Raw genomic sequence first — 20,982 nt, 5'->3', positions numbered from 1 at the left:
CCTGGTGTCAGTTGTTTTCATGTTCTCAAAAAAAATGGGGATTAGAGCTTGATTTCTTCCCTGCCCTGGGAGCAGCTATGCATTACTACTTGATCAGGCTCACACTAGCCTTACAACTGAGTTCAATTCAAGCTTTTTTTCCTAATAATATCTTTTGTAAAATTCTATTTCATTCCTTCAAGTCCCATTTTCCAGGACAGATTAAGTATCCTGGCTGCATTACTAGTCAGGCTTTGGTTGGTTGGCATTTCTGTCCCTGGGGTGATTTACTGGGTTACTCTTCTGCTGTCTGTGCTGCTATAGTGCGGGGACTGAAAACTGCCAGAACAAATGCAGGAAGATATGCCAGCTCTTGGTACACAGAATCCCAAAGCGCCAACAATATTTGGCAGAAACAGAAACACTGTTAATAGAGAAAGCCACTAAAATCTGTATTCAATCATCAGAGCAGCATCTCCCCACACTTGTAAGAGAATGTTCAAATGAGAAGACAAACCAAAAGGCAAATTTAAGTGTCATACAGGGTGGGAACAAAGAATGTGCTCAGAGATTTAACTCCTTAGAGCCGAACTTCTCTTTTTTAGCCAAGTTGGTTTAAAAAGTGGGAAGAAGATCATGCTTGGATGTATATGTATATGTTTTTATTAGGGACTATATCTCAGTTAAATCCCTGAGCACTCACTATACCATGTTTGTGTTGAAAGAATAAAAGAAAGAAAAAAAAAAAATAGGAGGTAGAAGAGATGTGTTACTCCTGCGGGTTGTCAGCACAGAATTTTTTACTACAGACCATTATCTACAATTTTGAGTGGAATAGTATAGGCATTGACAATGCTAATGAAGACAGCTCCTCCTTTTGTTGTGAATAAAGGATATTTCTTATCCACACTATCATACTGCGTCCAGATTTCTGTGTATTTCTCTATAGGTCTAATTTGTAACTTCCCTACCACACACCACTGAAAAGGAAGTTTCATACTCAGAAATTGCTGCAATAGCATAGGAATGCAGACTAGTCAGCAAGATATGACAGATAAAAAGAACATACTGGCTTGTTTCTAATCTTTCTACATTTCGCAAGATTTTTATTGGGGTTTTATTGTTTTGTTTTGTTTTAATTTTGCCAGGTTAGGTAAATCAGTTGTTGACTTTAAGGTATGCAGAACATATGGTAACTGGAGAAGAGAACATGCCACTCTAAATAGAAGCGTGAACCCCCATTTCCCATCCCATCCCAGATCTGCAACACTATAAACACAGCTTGCAAGAATACAATAGTGATTTTGGTTGGAGAATTAGTCATATACTCATCTGGGATTAGTGATCGTTACTAAAGACTTGTGAATTTAAAGCAACTGAGGATTGAGACCTTCTCTTCAGTCACTGGTGGTGCAATGATTACTTTTGTTTGAAATGAAATGGACAGGGACATGGTTGAGTTAAAAAAGGTAACACTTCATCCAGGCAGTGATATAGGCCTGGCTAAATTTCTAGAGGTCATTAATAAACACCAACCATTTGGTGAAATAAACTAACTAGGTGCTCAGTGAGCTAAACTTCAGATCTGTAATCAATGAGTTAAGGAGCCAAATAAAACATATTTTAAAAGAGAACCTGCAAATGGGCAATACTAAAATAGAAGGATAATATACAGTAAGAAGCTGTTCTTCTCCAAAAGTTGTTCTGAAAACATTTCAAGTCTGCTCCTTTAATTTTGGGAAGACTTGGGCAACTGGATGCTTCCCAGATACTCTATACTAATGCTCAAAATACTCTATACTAATGCTCAATTTGCAATTTCCAGAGCTTTGACACCACTTCTGAACTTCAGTGAGCACATATCTAAGTTACAGTTGACCCAGAAATGTGAGATGCCATTCACTGGGCCAAGCTGCCCTTGTTCCACTAATCATCTCTTATTTTCCAGTGATTTTTGTGTTTTACTGGGAGTACATATAGGATGAAGGACCACACACAGTTCTTCCTGCCAGGAGACTTAATAGTCTAATAGTCTTTTCAATGTTTCCTTATGGTTTGTGACTATTGCACCTCTAAACCACAAAATATTGCCTTAAATTAGGGTAACACCTCAGCCCAGGCATGCCTAAACATAATTAGTTTGTTCAGACTTTCACAGACTATTACAGCTATAATTTCTTCCAGGTTACAACACACTTAAACAGAATTTTCCCAAACTCCTTTGCACAGAAAAATGCAAATTGAATGTGATTCAAGCTTTCTCTTTGGTCCCACTCATTTGGTTTCCATCCCCACCATTAGATTCCAACACAGAGTTCCCCCATGCCTGGGTTTCTTTTACTGTGAAGGTATTTTGCTTTTTTTGCTTTTACTTTTCTGGTTTCAAGCACCATAAGTACATTCCTAGAAATATCGTGCAGTGTTACAATGTAGACAGAAAGAGGCATCACATCAAAGATTCCCAGAAAACTCAAAGTTAGGCATAAAATAAACATACAATGCCTATAATGCTCAAAGATGAGTTTTTAGTTCCAAAATAAAACAGAGGAGCAAGAACAAATTCTTAGTCAAATTCTATTTTTTTTTTCCAATGCTTCTCTGGCCTTGCTGAGTAAAAGCTGAGCTTGGGGGAACTGAGTGGTGGTCAGGTAAGGAAAGAGTCCTGATCTTTAAAAACACTCAGAGAATCTGTAAAAATCAGACAGTAAGGGATAAATCTTCTTTTGTTACAAGAACAAGATTTTTGATTAACTTTAGTGAGTTGTCCTTGTATTTAAAAAAAAAAAGTCTAACTCAGCCATCATGTTGTTTCCCAAATACACACTTTGTTTTCCAAAAGCTACATCGTGTGCTTTTATATATAGTTAACATTTCTCTTAAATTGGATAAATGCACATGAATGGAAAAGGTTTAATGCAAATGAAACTAAAAACACATGTTGTATTAATGCAAAAATTGTGTTGGTCCATTTTGTTGCCAAAGGGGTGTCTCCACACCTGCTATTATTTCTGTCAAAACTAAGACCAGCCTCCCATCAGGTGGCCTAGACAGTTTTACTTTTGGAACTGTTGTCTAGTAGAGCAGCACAAGTCATTGGGCAGCAAAATGCAACATTTTGGACTGTGCACTTTCAGGAATGTTTTTGACTGTCAAGCACAAAGCCATAACCAAGGGTCTACTGGTCTCTGGGCTATTAAAATAGAGTGCTATAAGCTATCATTGTCCATTTGTAACCTACATCGATACACTGTCAACTCTGTTTTCCTGAATCTGTGTATTTGAATGGATGGTGGTTAGATGGAAGGACTGTCTAAACAGCAGGGCTATTTGGAACTATAAAAAAAAAAAAAGCATAAATAAAAGTCAATGACAGTGTAGATTTATATTGCCTAACATATGTCTAAATTTAGGAATATATATGCATATTTTTAAAAATATTCAGTCAGTGTATAAGCTTTCATAATGATCACCATATTTCAATAATAGATTTGGCAGCACCTAGAGATTTATTCATCTTTTAAGGGTAGACATCTATGGCATGATTTATTTGTGTGATAAGATGTTTAAGATACACTGAGATAACAGAGATATCTGCATGGAACTAGTTGATAATGATACAGGCCAAGGGGATACATGCCTGTACAGAGTGATAGCCGGAGCCCAGATGAGATACTACGGAATATTTCAAATGGCATTAGCCTCCTGTGTTTAGACAACAGAATCACACCTGGTATTTTTTCATATGTGATCTCTAACATCTACAGGATTCAATCAATTTATCTAAGTTTGTATTTCTGACACCAGTTGAGATGCCCTAAGGAGTCTAAGATAGTTGCACAGGACTGGAAAACATAACAAAGCACTTACCGCGAAAGAATGTTCTTCTTGACTGGCAGATGGAGGGAAGGCAACTGCCGTAAGGTATCTCAAAATCTAACATGACTAAATCATGTCCTAGGTCTCCATTAAATACTGCGAGAACTTCGAAAAATGTCTGCCATTCACTTGGAGATAATTATATCATGGACACCTACATTTCATAGAATCATACAATGGTCCAAGTTGGAAGGGACCTTGAATGATCATCTGATGCAACTTTTCACAGAAATGAGACTAGACGAGATTACCTAGTAACCTAACAAGTCACATCTTAAAAATCTCCAGTGACGTGGACTCCACCTCATCCCTAGGAAAGTTGTTCCAGTGTTAGATTTTTCTCACTGAAAAAAACTTCTTTCTTATATCAAGATAAGAAATGTAGGTGTCCAAATACAGACATGAGTCCTGCAAATGATCCTTTTTTTTTTTTTTTAATGAGAACAGTTTTCTTTTCTTTTTTTGTACTTTTAAGTTCAAGGTCAAAATCTGCCTTTTTATATGAGTTTGTACAGCACAGCACTATACTGATTTAGGTCATGGAAATTATTACAATAATAAGGAAAATTCTGTGATTTCTATTCAGGAAAGCTGTCCAGTAGTCCCTTATAAATTGAATTTTTGGTTACTCTGACATATATTTTCCTCTCTAGCTTTTCTGCTAGATAAAAGTAACAAAGAAAAATCGGCAAAATTATGGACTAACTATGGAATTGCATTTTTAAAATCAAAAAGACACCAAAAAGCTAGAAAAAAATAGAAAGCAGAGCACCTCTAAATGCACAGAATATGAAGTGCAACAATTTCTAAGATGCAAAAATAAAAGATGAGAAAGTCAAAAACGTTCAACATGATAATTAAAAAAAAAAAGATGGTGAAATGTAGCGGATGACAGGTGACAGATTACCCATGGAAAAATGCAGACATAAACATGATCATAGACTGGCTACAGTTAGATGCTGGACATCACTCACAGAGGTATGAGTTAATCCTGACAAAGCAACAAAAGAAAAAGATTTGGAGACAAATGAAAGACAATCTTGTGTTGCTTGTTTCGAGTGTGATAAAAAAGGCTAATTTAACATAGTTTCCCTGAATGGGTCATCACCAGTAGAAAGATGGATCTAAAAGCATGAATTTAGGATTTAGTAGTCTCAATAGCTACAGGTCAGCATGGTCCAAAATCACTTTGTCTGGTTGCGAGAGAGTGTGACTTAAGTTTAAATTATTCAAATATCAGCCATAAACCTACTGTACAGCCAGATGTTTCCCATGAATAATCTTTGCTTTCCTGAAGCCCCATTGCTTATACTCTGTTCTGTGCCGCAGTCTAGTTACAAAGCAAACTTTTACAAAGCTGGTAAAGAACTACATCTGGTTATTATACTATATAAATGCTGCAAGTGTCCTCTATTTGCACAAAAAGTCACAGTGTTGTTTACTGCCACAAATTCATCTTTATTGTAATCATTTTCTGTGTGTTTTAACTACAGCTGTCTTTTATGTCCATGATATAAAAAAGAACATGAAATTATAGATGGAAAGAAAAGAAAAGAAATTGCCCAAAGCTCTCAGCTCTTTAACTGCAATGGTGTTTGGCATAGAAAGCCTACTATCCCATGAAATGTTTCTCCAATTCCTATTTGTTTGTTACCGTTTTACTTGAGCATAGAAAGGGATTGTTTTGTGTTGTTTATTTTAGATCAGTTTACATGGAGTTTTGTCCATGTGTTAGATAACAAAAAATAAGTTTGACTGAATAGAAAAAAATGTTATCTATACCCTAGGAATCACCATCAACTGAAAAAAGCTTCCTAATAAAAAGAACAGAATGGTTCTGTAAGGAATCATTCAGGAAAGTGAAACATTAAAATATTGAGTTTGCTTGCTTGACTAGATTTCAGAGGACCATATGAGAAAATCTTATTTTAAAGAAAACAAGTCTTAGCCAGTGGAATTGCTCATCCAGTGACTAGTAGGGAGTCTAAGTTGATTCTGGGAACGTATAGTAAGATCGTGACATCAGTTTCCAATGTAATATTCAAATTTCCAAGTCTTTCAGGTGCTAGTATTCATTAATCCTATTAGCTTCGCTGTGAACTGAAAACATTCAATATTAAATCAAATTAGTTGAAGTTTTCTAGAGCCTCCACATCAGTTAAAATTTACAGAAAAAAATGTCTTCCTTTATGTTTTAAAGACACTTTACAATCTTAAGGGTAGACAGCGAGGTGGATTGAAAACTGGCTAAGTGGGAAAGCCTGGAGTGCGGTGATCAATGGTGCAGTGTAGCTGGAGGCCAATAACTAGTGTGGTACCCCACACTTCTTTATCCGTCATGACTAGACAGATGAAAATCTATGATAGCAATGTTGCCTTTAAGGTCAGTTTTTTATTATATTTTACTTTATTTTTTTAAACAGGCTGTGTAAAAATCTTCCTCACAGAATGACCAACAGAAATATGACCCTTGTGCACCTTTTGTAGTTAATTAATTAGGTCAACTCTAACCACTAAGCCCCTTATCAGGTTATTTCTACTAGTGATAAGGAGCAATTGACCTTAAAACATTGAAGCCAAGTAGATGAGCCTATTCCACAAGATCTCTTGGCTCCACCCTTGTTAAGTGAAATCTGCCAGGTGTGGGTCATTTGACCTTTGCTATATAGGAAGCATGAGGAGTAAAGGGAGGCTTCCTAGGGGAGTTTGAGGGTCAGATTATCTAGGATGATTTTTCTATCGTGGTGAAATGGACTCAGTGTTCCCCAGGAGGTTGCTTTTTCTTCATGATTTCTGCTATCTCTGTGAAATGGTTTTGAAAACTCTATGAGCTAGTTACGTTGGTGGTGTCTTCTCAGTACAGTAAAAGCCTGGTGGTACTACTTCACTTTATAAGCTGTGAGCTTGTTGGAAGTGACTTAGGTTCAGAAGCTGGCAAGTAAGAAGCTGGCAGGTAAGTGTTCCTGGGTTCTACAGCTGTGTAATGTTGTGGAGTCAGAGTACTTCCTTCACCTTGTCTGTTTTCAGTGAAATTACTTATGTTGATTCTAAGCTCCTTTCCCAGCCTTAAAAAAAAAAAATCTCAGAAGCTCAAGTGCATGCAGGTAAGCCTGACTTTGAAGAATGTTCTTAAGTATCTGTTAGGATGCAACAACAGGCTGTGTGAAAAAGGTGCCTTAATGTGAATTCAAATTTTGCCTTGTGATAAGTAGAAAGATGAGGAACCCACACTGTATGAATTGGCTAAACAACTCTGGCAGTACAAAGGAAGTGTCTCCTATTCCCTACATGCCTGTGTCTCTTCTGTGGAGAAGCTTTCTGAAGAGGTCTACCAACTAAAAGAGATTTTATCTTCCTCCCCACTTGTACAAACTGGTGTCTCAGCTATTGGGGTAAGTGTACTTCTGTGCAAGGAAGATGATATAGTGAGTAAACACCCTGTGGCTTTTCCTATGTGACCATGGAGAGGACATGAGAAAATGGGATGGAAAATCTACCTTGACCCTAGAGGCACACATATATGAGTGCAAGGAAAAACAATTGGAGAAAAGAGGCTCTCTGAGAAATTTGCTGCTCCAACTTCTAGCAGGCAGTCCTCCAGACACAGGAATGAAGTTTCTGACCCCAATTAGAGGGGCCCTGCCTCCAGCCAGGGGGAGGAAAGGGACAATTGAGTTTATTGGACTGTGTGGATTCAATGGCCTGGCACACCAAATGCACATAAGTATAAGACTTTAGTAGTCACTGGTGCAGAGTGTACTGTATTAGAATCAAGCTATAAAGGGCCAGAACCCATCTGTATTTATGGGGTGACGGGGGGATCCCAGCAGTTAACTGTAGTGGAGGCTGAGGTGAGTCTAACTGGGAATGAGTGGCAAAAGCACCATATTGTGACTGGTCCAGATGCTCCGTGCATCCTTGGAATAGACTATCTCAGGAGAGGATATTTCAAGGACCTAAAAGGATTCTGCTGGGCTTTTGGCAAAGCTACCTTAGAGACAGAGGACATTAAGCAGTTGTCTACCTTGCCCAGTCTCTTGGAGGACCCTTCTGTTGGGGGGTTGCTGAGGGTCGAAGAAAAGCAGGTGCTTTATTCCCAGATGGAGCACCAGCAGGTGTTTCAGATCCATCCCATCCCAGTTCTGATTAACATCTTCATTCCTGGTCTGGATGATAGGGCAAAGTGCACCCTCAGCACACTTGCCCATGACACAAAACTTGGAGGAGTGGTTGATACACCAGAGGATTGTGCTACCATCCAGAAGGACCTGAACAGGCTGGAGAAATGGGCTGATGAGAACCTCATGAAGTTCAACAAGGTAAAGTGTGAAGTCCTTCATCTGAGGATGTACAACCCCAGGCACCAATAGATAGAGGTCACCTAGCTGGAAAGCAGCTTTGCAGAAAATGACCCGGGATCCTGGTGGGCATGAATTTGAACATGAGTTAACGTGCCTTTTCTGTAAAGAAAGCTAGTGGTATCCTAAACAGCATTAGGCAAAGTATTACCAGCAGGTCAAGAGAGATGATCCTTCTTCTCTATTCAGCACTGGTGAGGCCACATCTGGAGTATCATGTCCCACTCTTGGCTCCTCGGTACTAGAAACATGGAGCTACTGGAGAAAATCCAATGAAGGGCCACAAAGCTGATTAAAGGACTAGAGTACTTCACTTCTCAGGAAAGGCTGAGAGAGCTGGGACTCTAGCTTAGAGAAGAGCAGGCCAAGGGGGAATATTATCCATGTCCTATAAATACCTGAAGGGAGGGCGCAAAGAGTGTGGAGGCAGGTGCCTGGTCAATGTTTTGTTTTGTATTTTTTCTCCAAAGTCAATTTTCCTCAGTGCCCTGTACCAAGACAAGAGACAGTGGCACAAACTGGAACACAAAAGGTTGTCTAAACATGAGGAAGCACTTCATCACTGTGCAGCTGATAGAGCACTGGCACAGGTTTCCCAGGGAGGTTGTGGAGTCTCCCTGCTTGAAGATCTTCAAAAGTCAACAGGACATAGTCCTAGGCTGCCTGCTCTCAGTGTCCCTTCTTGAGCAGAGGGGTTGCACCAGATGCCCTCCAGAGGTCCCTTCCAACCTCAGCTCTTCTGTGATTTTGAGGCTATTCAAGTTATAGGAATGCTAATGAATGGCATTAAATACATACAGACTACTGTTGGTATTCTGATGTTTGCATTAGGAATAGTCAGACTAAACACAATTTTTATTTAATGGACTGCAGCTAGTTTATGGATGATATCTTAATGGGGGGTTTGAATTATCTTCTGGATATATCACTGCACAGGGTGAGTCTAGAGTGTAGCATCTATAGAATTACATGAGATCACAGTCACTGATCCCTGCTCAGGGTGTTTGGGGTTGTTTCTCCCCAGGTGATAAAATACCAAGATGATAAAGGTAAATCTTTTTACCTCTGTATTGGGTTTACATGACATGCTATTGGCAGTAGGAGGGTTGCAGGGATGGCCTCAGAGAGCAGAGATCAGGTGCTGACTACATGTTGGATAGAGCCAGTTCCAGATGTCTCCAAAACAGACCCACCACTGGCCAAAGCTGAGCCTAAGCTGGTGGAGCCTCTGTGATAAAATATTTTAAGAAGGGTAGAAAGTGCTGAGCATCAACTGTGACAGAGTAGTCAGGAAAATGACAGAAACAACCCTGCAGTCAACCAAGATCAGTGTAGAAGGAGGGAGAGGGGGTATTCCAGCCACCTGAGCAAGGAAACCCTTGCAGCCCTTGAGGAAGACTCTGATGAAGCAGGTAGTCCCTCTGCAACTCATGGTGTGCTGTGTTGGAGCAGATATCAGCACTGTAGACCATGGAAGACCTCACACCAGAACAGTTATATATGTAACCTGATGGAATCTGCAGCCCATGGAGAGCCCATACAGAAGAAGGTTCTTATCAGGAACTGGTGTGTTGTGTTCCTGCCAAGAGCCCACCTACTGGAGGAGTCCATTTCTGAAGCACTGGACACTGGAAAGGATCTACAGGGCTTGGGAAGAAGGAACAGCAAGAGAAGATGTTTTTAGTTTACTTTTGTTTCTGACTCACCTATGGTGATATTAATTAGTAATAAATTAAACTGGTGTTCCCCAAGTCGAGTGTCTTGCCTGTGACAGTAATTGTTGAGTAATTTCACTGTCCTTACCTCAGCCTATGAGCTTTTCCACCTTATTTTCTCCCCATCCTGTTGAGGAGGGGAAGTGAGCACCTGGCAGCCAGCCAAGGCCAATCCAGCACTGCATCCAATCTAGTATTCAGATTTGCTCAAATCTAAACAACCACTATGTTCGATACTCCTACAAAACACTAATTCTTTGCTCATAGTATAGAATATTAATGTACTGATTTTGCTGTGGGTGAGTTTTCGGGTAAATATCTTTACCTTTGATTTTATGTATGGAGGCAATAGTCTGCTGTTAGAGACCAGGTTCCCAATACTTAATTTTTTAAAATAAAAGTCTATGTGTAGAGATAAACACAGAACTGTAAAAGCTTGCTGCAGAAGTCTTACCATCAGAACATACCAAAACAGGCTATTCTCTCTTTAAAGAGTAATGATGGCAATAATATTGTGTAGACCGTTTAGATAATGATAGACTCCAACTGCAGAAAAGGAAAAATCCTTCTGTAACAATTAAATGGATTACAGGTGGATTGTTCTGATTTTTTTCATTAACTTCTGTAACATGTTATTCTTGCAACAGTGTTCAAGCTACTAACCTACCACTGGTAGTACCTGAAGAGGCATTACCTTTTTTTTAATTACAAACATTTAAGTGACCACTGTAATGGGTCACTTGTTAGCTCACTGCTCAGGTATCAGCTTGTTCTATGCTCCAGTTTTAATGAGTAAAGTTCTACTTTCCAATGTTTTACTGGGCTTTTGCTAGGTAAAAATCTTATGGTGAATGCAGTGCAAAAGATACACACTTTTCAAACTACCCATGACAAATATACTTCATCACAATGCATAATAATAAAAATTTAAAAATAATTTTAAAAAAGCTTTTAGAATTATTTTGATGGACTAAGACTTCATCTTTCACTAAGGGAGAAAAGTGCTTTGTCTCTTATCACTATGTCTGTTAGGAAAGATTTAGATGTTTCAGGATATTGAATTTTTCATTTAAGGCTGTTTTTGCATTCTTGAAGAAGTTCCAAATGGACATGCTGGAGTCTGAAATACTGTATTCACAATGCATACAAAAGCTTCATAGGCTTCCCCACTCAAATGCCTTGTTTGTGAACCCTTCTCCTTTCTGTATGTACCTATCCTGAAACAGAGATGTATGACTACTTTCTGAATGTATTGGGAGTAGCTTTGGGTGTCAGTGGTGGAGTAGCTGTAATATCTTAACAGCTGCCCTTTGAGGATTTACTCAGTGTGCTAGGCTATCATATGTTAGTTTGAAGCCATAGTGGCTACATTGATCCTCCACAGTTTTAATTTAGAACTGTGAAAGCCTTCCTAAAATTCCTGAGTAGTGAAGATCCATAGGTTTTACTAACCCTGAAGAAGCTAAAACAGCCTAGCTACATAAATCTAACTTCCTCACCATTGCTCCAAGTAAAGGACTGTAATATTCCTCCATATGTATGCAATGAATATATAGGAATATTTCTAAATGGTTCTATAAATGTATAGTATTATCAATGACCTTAATGGTCACTTCTGCTCATTACAGTGAAAGCACATCTAGTTACATACATTAAGCAGAAGGAAAAAAAAAAAAAAAGGAGGGGGGCGGGGGGGAAGAGGAGGGCAGCCTGTATGATAATATTGTTCAGTCACTGAACCTTTCCTCTGAGGTTTTAAAGTGCATGGAACACATCAAGACCCTTTTAACCTTTTCCACTGGGGGTTATATGAGCTTTGTTTTAAGTGATTATGGCTCACAATGATACAGGAAAATGGACAAATAGTATCTGACAGATTGGAAGAGAAGAAGGCTGGGCCAAATTGGAGGAAGTCTCTTATCACACAGCTCACAGTCCTTGCCCGAACATGGACATCACGTGCCAAGGACCATATTCCAAAAGAAGCTTGCTTTAGAAGTATTGTAGGCAAATAGGCATTGTGTTCTTCCCCACTCCTCCACCCGTCCACACCCTCTGTTTGGATTTCCAGCTGTTTATTATACAGTTCATATTCATTCTTGCTTATGGACGAAGACAAAATAACACCAAAGAAGTGAGAAAGAAGCTTCCCTCATTTTCTCCTACTTTTCAGACACAAATGGCCTAACTAATAGAATCATAGAACCATTAAGGTTGGAAAAGACCTCCAAGATCATCTTGTTCAACCATCACCCTACTACCGATGTCACCCAAAAACCACATCCCTAAGCACCAAGTCCAACCTTTCCTTAAACGCCCCCAGGGATGCTGACTGCACCACCTCCCTGGGCAATCCGTTCCAATGTCTGACTACTCTTTCTGAGAAGAATCACAGAATCATCTAGGTTGGAAGAGACCTCCAAGATCACCTAGTCCAACCTCTGACCTAACACTAGCAAGTCCTCCACTAAACCATATCACTAAGCTCTACATCTAAACGTCTTTTAAAGACCTCCAGGGATGGCGACTCAACCACTTCCCTGGGCAGTCCACTCCAATGCCTAACAACCCTTTCGATAAAGAAGTTCTTCCTAATATCCAACCTAAACCTCCCCTGGCGCAACTTTAGCCCATTCCCTCTTGTCCTATCACTGAGCACGCTGGAGAATAGACCAATCCCCACCTAATTTCCAATCTAAACCTCCCCTGGCACAACTTGAGGCCATTCCCTCTAGTCCTATTGCTAGTTATCCACTAGTTATCCGCGAGGATACTTTACAGAGCAAATCTGCATTTGTACAGAAATGCACTGACATAACATGTGCCTTGTTATTTATTTAAGGCATCTTCACTCGTACATTGTTCTAGGCAACCTTCCAAATGTTGTGTTGAATATTAGACATCACAGGCATTCACATCCCGTTTCTCTTGCAGTATTCTAATTTTTGCTCCATGCCACACCGATGTAAATAGAATAATTACCACAATTTACAGCAAGGTAACAAAGGACAAACTATTCACACTGATTAGAAATTATGTTAGTGGCTGAAAGAACCTTTAAGATTAAAAATGTCTCTTGCTTTAAGAAGCAACATAGTGGTCTTAGACACCCGTAGCTGGGTGGGTACCCAGATACATTATAAATGCAATAAAACCAGAGAGGTGTTGTTGTTGAGAATCCTTGTATTTTTTATATATATTTTTAATTTTTTTAATATTTCTTACCAGGACTTTTGTGAGAAAGTAGAGCATATAAACTGTGGATTTGAACATGTTTGAATGATAGGACAGGTTCTACTCAAGAAGTTTTTGGTTGGAAATATTTGAATACATTGGACTTTAGGCTCAATTAAATGAATGTATGGAATTTTGTTTATTCTTTTATGGGTTTTAAAAAGAGGGATGGATGATGATCTCATATCTGTACCTACCCAAGAATTTGAAGCATTCTTCTCCTGTGTAAGTCCTCTGAGAGAAGGAAATGATAACCAAAGTCACGGCTTTGGGTCTAGATTAAGTAAAGTGGAGATTAAACCCACTTCCCTGATATGTGAATATTTGGCATAACTTCAATGAGGATAAGAGGGCTTGGAAAGTTCACCTGCAGACCCATCTAAAAACATAAAATGCAATCATCTGTCTCCACTAATAAAATCAATTACTTCAAATATCAGGCAAATGAGATCAAACATATGCTATGGACCCTTTAGAAAGGGTAGCAAGTATTAATGTTATCTGAGCACTGACTGATTATTTGGCAGTAATATGGAAAATAGTGCTTCTTTCATCAGTTAGATTACAATTCAGTCATTACATCAAAATTAAGATTCAATTCATAAGCTATGGAAATCAATTTAAACAGAATAATTTAAACTCTGTTATTTAAATCCTCTTCAACACTTAAAATTACGAATTCTCATTTGCAGCATTTCTTGTTTCTGAGTGTATGACTATACATAGTACTATGTACTACATAGACTATACATCGTAGTATTCACATGGCTTCTGGGGAATCAGGCATCAGTAACAGAAATGCCCCGTTTCCACCACTCTCCCCAGCCATCCTGAGGTTGGGGCTGATCCGAGTTCCTTTCCCCAGGACTGATCCTGACACCCGATCACAGGAAATATTTGGAAATAGGGTGAACCACTTTTTGAAGTGGTCTGAGAGCAGGTTATAGTATCTGCTCCATGTGCCATCCTCTCACATGGCACCCAGCTTCCAGGTGGCATTCTGATGTTCAAGTCACACTCCTGCTTTTTCGTGCATCAACCAAAGTTCTTCCATGTTCTGAGCTCCTTCATCCGCTGCCTCCTTTTACTCTGGATTGACTTCACCATGTTGAATGAATCTCCTGGACATCTTCACCAACCTATCACCATTTCTTCAGCTCCAAATGTCTGCCTTTCTTTCCATCCTAATCTTCCTGCTTCAGCCCTGTTCAAACAGGGCCAAGCATTATTCCCCTGAGACAGCATGATTAGAAGTCATGAATTGCCTAATACCATCTAGGAGCATTTTTTATTGCTTTCAGACCCTAAACCGAGCATTGGAATTTAGTAAGAAACATCCCATCTCTTTTGATCCCTTAATTCCTCTCAAATTATGGACCCTGCAACAGACTTACTTGCAACATTCATTTATTTGGATTTTTTTTTCTTGAACATGTGTCATGTACCCCTAGGTTTATCTAATCAGTTTTAATTCTGGACTTAATATGAAGATAATTTATATTTCAGCTAATCAAAAGAGTAAGGTTCTTAATCATAAAATTGGAAATACCTACATAATAAATCAATAAAATAAGGAAACAATCTTAACGTGTTATGCTAGCTATCACATGGGAGGGTATTTCTCAACTAGTGAACTGAGAAGCTGCTGAATGAATTTATTCTTCTCTAGTAGAGTACTTCTGCCTTTCATTTATATTTGAGGATTTCCTGCTGAATGTTGACAAAGTTTCAAACCATATTTTAGGAATTCTTTTATTTCTCTACTGTTTGAGAGCCATGGGAATAGCATGGCCTTTCTTTTAGCTGCTTGGTGTCTATCAGATTGCTAAAGAAATGTTTTATGTTTATTTGAGGATAAATATCTTTAGGTACAGAGGAATTGTGGAGTGATGATTCTCCTACCCTGTTTACCTTTTCTCTCAGGAAATCAGCTGAATTGCAGTGATAAAAATGAATTACAGTAGTAAGCCTACAATGTACCATTCTGCAAGCTACATATCATGAGATGTTTTTGGCACAAGCAGACATTTTATTTCTGGCTTACTGGCATATTATAGAGACTACATATAATATATTAATACACTTTTGGGGCTGGGTCACTGTGTCACAGTCCTATTCAGGGAAACACTTAAGCATCTGTATAATATGAATAATGTGTTTAGATCCCTCAGGTGTCAATGGAAATTAAGCTGTCTTGAGCAGAGATTTATTCCTAAACCATGTTCCTAAAATAAAATATTTTCCTTCACTCTTGTCAGGGCTAAAATAAAATAAAATGAAACACTTGGCATACAGGGTTTTAAGTGGTTTTGTTTGTTTGCTTGTTTGTTTTGAAAAGTTTGTTGTTGTTATTTTTCTATTCATTAAATGTGTTTGTCTGCAACTGTGCAAATATTAAACTTTACTTAAAATCTCTGAGATGGGTAACCATAGTAATTTATACAGAGTAGGATCTGATAAGCCTTCACTGAAATAGTGTCACCTTCATTTCTGTAGAACATTGATTATTAACAAAACCAAAAGCATTTCAATTAGCGTCACCTAGTGAAAACAAAACAGCTGTTGTACCTATGTGAGCCTGCTAGATTTTGAATAAGGGTGACCATAGCAGTATAGCCAAGCTCTCTAAGTCATTCTTACACACCACACAACCCCTTAACACTGAAACCACACTTTATTTTAAACTCCCTAGTCCATGCTCAATTCTGTCTCCAAACTTGTCCTATCTCCGCAGTAAAATTGACTTGTGATGGCAGCCCAGCCAATCTGTTGTGAGAGGTTAAGTCAGAGGGCATATCTTCCTTTACTTGCTTTCCCAAATATGATCCATTTGTAATGTGGAATATACTCATTCAGCACAGGAGCTCAGCAGGGACAAACCCTTGAAGCAGTAACCCAGCAACTATCTATTCTCCACTTACAGCTTTCTGTTTTCAACTTCCACTTTTTACTAATCTCTCTCTATCTCCCTCTTTCTCTTCTTGTCTCTTCGTCTTCCCCTCTCTCCAACCGAATTCTCAGACCTTTTCCTATGAGAAAATGTCTTTTCTTTACTCCAACTGGGAACCAGTTTTCTCGTTCTCAAGAAAAAAGCAGCACAGATTTGGTATTCTTCTGTCACATCACCTCCCAGTTTTAATCAAAAAACCTTTCAAGAACATCAAAATTAAAGGGAAATGAGTTATGTTTCCAACCAGAAGCCAGAATTAATTCAAGATCTGCATTGGAGACTAGGTGGTTCTTATTTCATTTCCATGCTAACCAGGAGCCTTGGTCTCATTTCATAGCTAGTAATTTCTAATGCTCTTGGAAAAAAACAGCCTGCTGTTCCCAGCCATCTTTATAATATTTTCCAGCACTGGAAATTGTTGACTAGCACAGCCTTTGAACAAAAGCATTCACTATGCTAAAATTAGACTACAGTCCTGTAGCAAGTGTATTTTAAAAGAGCAATTACTAGATTAGCACCATTTTAACCACCAGCTGGGCCAGAATAAGTCTTCTTTAGTGGTCTTTCAGAAAGTGTTCCCTTCTGGAAAGAAAGATGCAGACAACTGTGCAACTAGTGTCTTTTATCTATAGTGGAGTATACGGGTCCAGCACGTTTAACTAGGAATATTTAGAGGAATAACAAGAGCATCCACAGGAATACCTGCTCTAACATATTAATGTCTCAGTTTCAGGAACTGAGAGATCCCAGTTCTGCAGTCGGTATGATGCAAGTATCTCAGCTTCTAAAGGAATGTATGCCTTAAGTAAAAGCACAGGGAATAAAAAAGAGACAAAAATAGATACAGCCTTGTGTCTATGAGGCTCTGCCAGTGTTTTAGAGGGAAGTAGTTCTGAGTAGTTTAGGCATATGCCTTGCCCTTCCACTTGGACTCAGGATCAGACATCAATCCCTGGAACAGAATGGTTTTACTAATAGAGAAGTAGCCAGATTATGGAACAGCATATGGAACCAAATGAACAGCAGTGCCTACTGTATAACGCCATGGAAGTGTCTATAGAAAAGAAGAAAACTGGATATGTCTGAAATGAGCTAATTTTAATACACTCCAGGTAGCTCATCACTTATACAAACTTTCCTAATCATCTGCCAAAGCTACCTTGGCTCTGTATTAATGACAGAAGAAATCCATATAATCTAGATTACCCTCCACATGCCAAAAGTGAAATTCAGTTTAAGACTTAAGGCTGCAATTTAGATCTCAAGTATCATTCAAGACGGCCTGAAGTGTTGCTTTGGAAGGTCATTTGTGATGTGTCATATCACCCAGTTCTGGCCATGTATCTTGAATGCTCTAAAATATCTCTAATGCTTTTACATGCCTAACTATGGAACTGTACTGTATGTGTTTTTTTAAAGGTGAATTGAACTGTTCAGTAATTTCTCTCAATGGTGTTGATTGTATTGTCAATAAATGCTAAAGGAAGTTAAATACCTGTCTTACATGTAAGAGCATTTCATGTAGGTATATTAATCTTGTTATAAACAACATGCCAAGTCTATTTTCTGAAGGTGTCATAATGTCTACATTGTATGATGAAAGGAGGCACTTTGGATCTTGACTGTAGCACCTGAGAGCACTAATCTTTTAGATGCCATGTCACCAAAGGCCAAAGAATAAATTTGAGGGTGGAATAGATATGCATAAGCAGCCAAGGGCTTTTAAGAAAATGAGATATCATTGGTCAATTTGGTGATCACTGTTATGGTCAATGGCCGTAGCCTGGTGTTAGCTTGCTTATTTATAAGCAGCTCAGGGAACAGTTTTAAGGAATGATTTGAAAGTTAAAGAGATGGCCTTGTAGATGTGTCATGAGCAGCAGCATGGAAAGGAATATGAATATGCTCATTCTTAAATTGAGCAAGTGACCGTATTTTGACAGGTTGGGAAGGAAAGTATTTCCATGCTTGTAAGGTTGAGGTTTGAGTCAGGTCCACTAAACAGAGCTACAAAAAGAAGTCTTTAGAAAATCACACAGTTTTCTAAAGTGCACACATTCTAATCAGACCTTTTCCATGGCATTTCTGGTATAAAACTGGTAATTATACTGGAATTTCAGAAACAACTTGTAGGGCTCCCAAAACACAGGGAGGAGTCCCTCCCAGGGCAGGAATATTAAATTGGCTGGAAGAGTTGTTGGCTTTAAAAAACATCCAAGACCATATTGTGATCATAATGAGATTTTCTTACATTTTTCTAAGATTTACATGAGAGCTCTGCAGGAACATGGGCCAGTTATCAGATAACTCACAGAAAAATATCTTGTTTAGTGTGACAGGCTTTCCCTGAGAGAGCCAGATATATTCCATGAGCACATGTAGTTTGACCTTTAAAAATGTTGTTTCTTAAGACATCATTAGGAACTGATAAGTACATAAAATATCTTTGCATTATGAAAAATATAACCATGTTTTTATTGTAATCATTTATATGTAGCCAGATCTATGTTTAAAATAAATAGTGAAGTTTCATTTAATTCATTCACTGTAGAAATATTTTACTGAGCTACAGTACTATATTACAAAGTGAAACTAATTCTGACAAGTCAGTCTAATAGAATGAACTCTATCTAGAGCATACCTTATTGCAATTTAGCTGTTCACATCCCTACCCTGCAGCCTCAAGTGGAAATTTTAATACCATGATGAATCTTTGTGGGAAAAGAAACTCCTTGACACTGAAGTTGTTTATATGCTTTTGGGATGTTAATGGTTCAGGTATGGATTCAACGCCTCCACAGTTCTGAATTGTGAAATAATCACTGCAGATTACTGTAACTGTAACAGATTGCATCTATTCATCTAGGTTCTTCTATAGGTTGCCAAGCAGGCTCATGTTTAGCTACAATAGATTTAAAGGAAAAAAACAGCATACTTGTAATTGCATGTAAGAAGGCAGTGTGTTTCCTTAATAAGTCACATCTTTCATGAGTAACCAACACAAACAACCAAATTTTCTTGAAACAGGTCAGTTTTCACTATTTAGACATGAATTTGGTGAGTGCACCAAAGAGACTCTGTTGGGAACAAATAATCTGTTGGCTATTGGAAAATCAACCCCCCTACATTTCTAAATGGACCCTTGTGTTCATTCTAAAACTGTTTAATTTATATCAGAAAATTACAGTTTATATCCCTTTCACTTACTATAATTTGAAAGGCCTAGAAACTGAAATATTTCATTTTCTTAATTCAGAACTTGTTGGGATATTCAATAAACAGAATTAATTGAGGAGAGATTTATTGAACTCAGGCTGTTTTGAAGCATTTCCTTTTCAAATGAACATTTTGCTAACTTCAGGAAAGGGTTAAGTGGATTTTTCCCTAGAGTTCTAGGCTCCCTCTCCATATTTAAGGCAGTGAGGTCACAGGTTCCATGCTCTCCCCTGGAAGAGGGATTCAGCTGGGAGGCTGTAATGAATTTGTGAAGTCTCAGACCTGCAGATGGATTAAACTTACTGTGAGGAGCATGGTGGCCCCAAAGCTCACTTCAGGAACAGTCTTCATTTACTTAGTTTTTCATGCTCTTTCATTATTTCACTGTTTTCAGAAACAATCTCTGAAGAGAGATGCAACTCTTCATTGAAGTACTCAGTTTTGGCAAATTACACCATTACTGGTTTTAGTGAGAATTCCAAGGCATATCTCACTGTCCATAAGGTTTCTGTGAATAACTAGAAAATAATAATAATAATAATAATAAACATGAAAGCAAAGAAAAAAAAATGAAAAAAAAAAAAAACAGAAAAGAACACAAAATTTTAGATCCGTTGAACACTTTGGAAGCATGAGATTTTTGATCTGATTGAACTAAATCAGTTCTTGCAGGAAAATCTAAGTTCCCAGAAACCTGATAATCTGCCTTTAGCTGATGCTAGCTCTCTTTGCTGCTGTCCTCAAAACTCATTTTGATTTGGAATCAAATTTTGAATTTCCATTCCTGCTCTTTTTCTTTTCTTATTCAAAGAGTTGAATAATTTTATTCTTTATTTATTCTGTATAATAGACCTGAAAATGTATAGTTTTCCAGAGTCAGTGGCTGAATTGCTAACGGATCCGATCTACATATACCCAGAAGCTTCACTTGAAACAAAACATGTTACCTCCTTGATGGAGGCAATTTATTGCAATTCAGCATGATAGTAGTTTAGCTTTTATTCTATTTTTATTAATGTTTAATTCCTTTTTCTTTACTTTTTTTTTTCAAAGTTTGCCAAGGATTTTGGATGTATAAATTAAAGTTTGCTGTCAGACACACCTTCCAAGCTAAACACTTCTTTTCTTATCATATTTGGAAATGAGTCATTTTTCCACACCTTAGTTCTCCCCTGCTCCCCAGAAATGAACTTGTTATTACTTAAAAATACATATTGTTTTCATGAAGTGAGATAAGTAATCCCAGACACATTCATGAAACCAGCTCCAAGCTATCAGGGTTATCTTTAGATCGTATATAGAGAAACTCTTGGTTTGAATCCAAGAGCTGCCAATTATCAGCAATTCTGAAACCTTCAACAGCAGATATCTTTGAGGCTCAGAAAGAACCATTGCACCTTCTCTCACTTGTGATTTCTCTTCATTCATACTATTGTGTTCTCCCTTGCCATAATGAATGGCTTTCTGCTCTCTGCTTAACTCTCTCTTCAGTTTAACTGTTCAAAGTATCATTTTCCACTTTTAGTAGTTTAAGGAATTCAGTCCTTTTTGAACCCTATTTTTGTTTTCTCTTTTTTCATGACTACATCAGGCAGAACACTTGTCATCACTTAACATTTCTTTCATTACTGTACTACTTTGCTGAATCTGTACA

The sequence above is a fragment of the Anser cygnoides genome, chromosome 1, assembly GCF_040182565.1.
Source record: "Anser cygnoides isolate HZ-2024a breed goose chromosome 1, Taihu_goose_T2T_genome, whole genome shotgun sequence".
Lineage (NCBI taxonomy): Eukaryota > Metazoa > Chordata > Aves > Anseriformes > Anatidae > Anser > Anser cygnoides.
The sequence above is the reverse complement of the archived record's forward strand: the minus strand, read 5'-3'. Positions refer to the sequence as shown.